The sequence below is a fragment of the Pimephales promelas genome, chromosome 2, assembly GCF_988280905.1.
Source record: "Pimephales promelas chromosome 2, fPimPro1.hap1.1, whole genome shotgun sequence".
Taxonomy (NCBI): Eukaryota; Metazoa; Chordata; class Actinopteri; order Cypriniformes; family Leuciscidae; genus Pimephales; species Pimephales promelas.
This window is the reverse complement of record NC_142770.1, coordinates 52,053,800-52,058,799: the sequence shown is the minus strand read 5'-3', so window position 1 is coordinate 52,058,799 and position 5,000 is coordinate 52,053,800.

Genomic DNA, 5,000 nt, shown 5'->3' with positions numbered 1-5,000 from the left:
TGCACTTTTCAGAAAACCAGCCTGTCTTTTCCTGGAGGTCTCGTACTTCCAGAGCTCCGACGGGGCGTAGTCTGGATTTTATATGCCCACCCAGAGTGAGTCTGAGTGGGACTCACGACGGTCTGATCGCTGGTAGGGGTCCTCTGTGTTTGCCACCACCACGCTTCCCCCTCTCATACATCCCCGAAGGCCCGTTTTAGGACCGTCTTCGCTCCAGGCGGAGCTCCAGGGGTGGCGGGCGAATCTGAATCTGGCCCAGGACGGGCCACCCTCCCTGGGCTGGCCAGGGAGGTCTGAGGGCATGGAGCTTTGGAACCACACCACGTTATTGGACTCTGTCTATTTTTTCCCCCAAACTTTGGCACCAGAGCCGGACCACCACACCATGTGCGCTGGGCTCGTGCCCAGGAAAAGATGCACCCTGCCTGGGGTGCACTTTTCAGAAAACCAGCCTGTCTTTTCCTGGAGGTCTCGTAACTTCCAGAGCTCCAGCGCGGCGTAATCTGGATTTTTACATGCCCACCCAGAGTGACTCTGAGTGGGACTCACGACGGTCTGATCGCTGGTAGGGGGTCCTCTGTGTTTGCCACCACCACGCTTCCCCTCTCTCATACATCCCCGAAGGCCCGTTTTAGGACCGTCTTCGCTCCAGGCGGAGCTCCAGGGGTGGCGGGCGAATCTGAATCTGGCCCAGGACGGGCCACCCTCCCTGGGCTGGCCAGGGAGGTCTGAGGGCATGGAGGTTTGGAGCCACCGCACATTTTTTGTACTTTGTCGTTTTTCGAGATCTGGGCTTCAGAGTCGAGCCCAGGCTCCGTTTCAAGGTGGGCATTGGGCTTCGTTCTTGCCCAGGAGACCCGCACCCTGCCTGGGATGCACTTTTCAGAGAAACCGGGCCGCCTTTTCCTGGAGGTTCTCGTGTTTTTCAGAGCTCCACCACAGCAGAGATTGAATCCTCTTCCCCAGCCAGAGTGCACCCTCTCTGGCTTGGGTGAGTGCCTTGAGTGCCCTGGAGGTCCGAACCAACAGCACGTTTATGGACTTTGTCTATTTTTCCAAATTCGACTCCAGAGTCAAGCCGGCCAAGGGGCTCTCTGAAGGCCCCTCTCTCCCTCCCTCATCCTCTACAAGAGCCCCATGGTCCGTTTTAGGACCGTCTTCGCTCCAGGCGGAGCTCCAGGGGTGGCGGGGGAAATCTGAGTCTGGCCCAGGACGGGCCACCCTCCCTGGGCTGGCCAGGGAGGTCTGAGGGCATGGAGGTTTGGAGCCACCGCACCTTTTTGTACTTTGTCGTTTTTCGAGATCTGGGCTTCAGAGTCGAGCCCAGGCTCCGTTTCAAGGTGGGCATTGGGCTTCGTTCTTGCCCAGGAGACCCGCACCCTGCCTGGGATGCACTTTTCAGAGAAACCGGGCCGTCTTTTCCCTGGAGGTTTTCGTGTTTTTCAGAGCTCCACCACAGCAGAGATTGAATCTGCTTCCCCAGCCAGAGTGCACCCTCTCTGGCTTGGGTGAGTGGTGCCTTGAGTGGCCAGGGCCAACATCACCCACGGGCATCGGGCTTTATTCGTGCCCATGAGACCCGCACCCTGCCTGGGATGCACTTTTCAGAGAAACCGGGCCGTCTTTTCCTGGAGGTTTCGCGTTTTTCCAGAGCTCCACCACAGCAGAGATTGAATCTGCTTCCCCAGCCAGAGTGCACCCTCTCTGGCTTGGGTGAGTGCCTTGAGTGGCCAGGGCCAACATCACCCACGGGGCATCGGGCTTTATTCGTGCCCAGGAGACCCGCACCCTGCCTGGGATGCACTTTTCAGAGAAATCGGGCCGTCTTTTCCTGGAGGTTTCGCGTTTTTCCAGAGCTCCACCACAGCAGAGATTGAATCTGCTTCCCCAGCCAGAGTGCACCCTCTCTGGCTTGGGTGAGTGCCTTGAGTGGCCAGGGCCAACATCACCCACGGGCATCGGGCTTTATTCGTGCCCATGAGACCCGCACCCTGCCTGGGATGCACTTTTCAGAGAAATCGGGCCGTCTTTTCCTGGAGGTTTCGCGTTTTTCCAGAGCTCCACCACAGCAGAGATTGAATCTGCTTCCCCAGCCAGAGTGCACCCTCTCTGGCTTGGGTGAGTGCCTTGAGTGGCCAGGGCCAAAATCACCCACGGGGCATCGGGCTTTATTCGTGCCCAGGAGACCCGCACCCTGCCTGGGATGCACTTTTCAGAGAAATCGGGCCGTCTTTTCCTGGAGGTTTCGCGTTTTTCCAGAGCTCCACCACAGCAGAGATTGAATCTGCTTCCCCAGCCAGAGTGCACCCTCTCTGGCTTGGGTGAGTGCCTTGAGTGGCCAGGGCCAACATCACCCACGGGGCATCGGGCTTTATTCGTGCCCAGGAGACCCGCACCCTGCCTGGGATGCAGATCGGTTTGTGTGAGTCCTGGTTGGGTGAGCGTTACCCTTCTACATCACCCCCAAGGCCCGTTTTAGGACCGTCTCGGCTCCGGGCGGACAGCCGGGGGGCAGGGGGCGAATCTGCCTCCGGCCCGGGTCGGAGCTCCCTCCCCGGGGCCGTGCGTGGAGACCCGTCGCGCCCGGAGCTCCCGTGCAACCCCACGTTTTGGACTTGGGTTTTGGAGCGAGCGAGCGGGGTCGAACCCCGGGGGCCGAGCCGCCACGGAGTCCCCGAGCCCCGGGGACGAAGCCCCGGGAGCGAGGTCCCTCCGTGGAGGCGCGAGCCCCCAGGGCCCGGCCGCCCGCCCGGGGAGGAGAGCGCACGCTCCCCTACCCCTCAAAACCCACGTGGCTGGTTGCAGCAGACCCTGTGCACCGGAGGTTCCTCCAGGAGCGCGGGGCTGGGTGCTCTAAGCCCAAGTCATACAGGCAACCATGCCTCCCCGGGACTCCCCCTGCGAGCGGCGGCTGTTTGAAGGACGGTAACCCCACTGCACGGGGCTTCAAACGACCGTAGCTCGCCGAAGGCGGCTCCGATCGACGCCAAATTTTTATGGGCTGGAGAACGGGACGAGACCTTTCGAATGAGACCGCCCCCAGCCCCGTGGGCCCCCGGGGGCCCGAGATACGGGCCCCCAAAGCGCCCCGGAAGCGGAAAAACGCAAATATCTCGCCGAAAACTCGACGTGCCCGGCCGAGGCCGGGCTCATTCGAACCGTCTCGCCGAGCTGAACGCGTCCATATGCGTTTCGTCGTTTTTGGTCGAGTATTCGCGGAGATATCGGCCGAAAACCCTCGGCCGCGCTCTGAAATGGCGCCCGCCGATGACGTCACGATCCCGGGAGAAAATCGCCCGTATCTCCGCGACGCGAAGGCCCAGAGAGCTCAAATTTGGGTGGCGAGGTCCCACGGGGGCCCTCGCTCGAACCAGGGCGGCGGCGGGCCCCGGGGACGCCCCCTACCGGATCGCCGTTCGCCGGGACCCCCGACTTTGAACGGCTATAACTCGGGGACCCGGGCGAGTTGGACCTCGTGGGTGGGCTCTTTCGAAAGGCCCCGTCCGGCACTACGGTCGATTCGAGTTTGGGGAAGATTGGCCCAGGGGTTCGCGAGATATAAGCCAAAAAACGCCGCGCCTTTGACCGGGCCTAACTCCCTGACCCCGAGGCCCCCGGGGACGCGGGTGGCCTCTTTGGATAGGGCCCCTCGAGGCCTACGGAAGACCCGAGTTTGAAATTTTTTCGCCCGGCCGTCTTCGAGATATCGGCGAAAAACGGAATCTTCCCGTCCGGTGGGTGGGTGTGGGTGTCTCCGGGGGGCGGGGGGACTTCCAGGACCCCGGGGGGGGGGCCACCTGGCCGTGCCCGAGGACGGTGCACCTCCCTGGGTGTGCCGTCAGAGCCTCCGGGGCCCCGGAAGTCCCCGCCCGCTGCACGTTTTCGGACTTTGAGGGATTTTCGGGCCCGGAAAAGGGCCCCGAATTCGAACGCACGTAGCTCGGGGACCCGGGGGCCCAGAGACACCGGACTCGGGTCAAGTGTGGCGTCCCGGCGGGCCCCTCGCAAAGAGCCCGCCCCCGAGCTCCGGGGCCCCCGGGTCCCGGAGAAAAGGGGCCCGACGTGTCGGGGGGGCGCCCGGGAAGGAAAGGTCCCAGGGGCCCGGGGGAGGCGGGTTCCGAGAGGGCCCGTGGGGAGCCCCCGACACCCGAAAGGGCGAGCCGCTGGGACCTCCCCTCTCCGAGATACGGGCCGTTTTCTCCGAAAGTCGCCCGCGCGTAACGGGGCCCATCTCGGGACCGGGAGGTCCCAGCGGCTCGCGGCGGCGGGTGCGGGGCCCGCTCTCGGGGACCTTGCTCCTCCCGCCGTCCCGAGCCACGGGGACCTTCCGGTCCCGAGATACGGCCACTTCCTGTCCAGCTTTGACCGGGTGTAACTCGAAAAGTAAGCCGAGTTGGGGCTCCACACTCGGGGCTATTGGGGGCCTCTGGGAGGGCCCCACACGCCGGGTGTATGGGGCCCCAACTCGGCTTGGTTCCGGAGATATGGCCCTTTAAAGTTTCAACTTTGACCGGCTGTAACTCGAAAAGTGAGCCGAGTTGGGGCTCCACACTCGGGGGTATTGGGGGCCTCTAGGAGGGCCCCCCACGCCGGGTGTATGGGGCCCCAACTCGGCTTGGTTCCGGAGATATGGCCCTTTAAAGTTTCAACTTTGACCGGCTGTAACTCGAAAAGTGAGCCGAGTTGGGGCTCCACACTCGGGGGTATTGGGGGCCTCTAGGAGGGCCCCCCACGCCGGGTGTATGGGGCCCCAACTCGGCTTGGTTCCGGAGATATGGCCCTTTAAAGTTTCAACTTTGACCGGCTGTAACTCGAAAAGTAAGCCGAGTTGGGGCTCCACACTCGGGGGTATTGGGGGCCTCTAGGAGGGCCCCCCACGCCGGGTGTATGGGGCCCCAACTCGGCTTGGTTCCGGAGATATGGCCCTTTAAAGTTTCAACTTTGACCGGCTGTAACTCGAAAAGTAAGCCGAGTTGGGGCTCCACACTCGGGGGTATTGG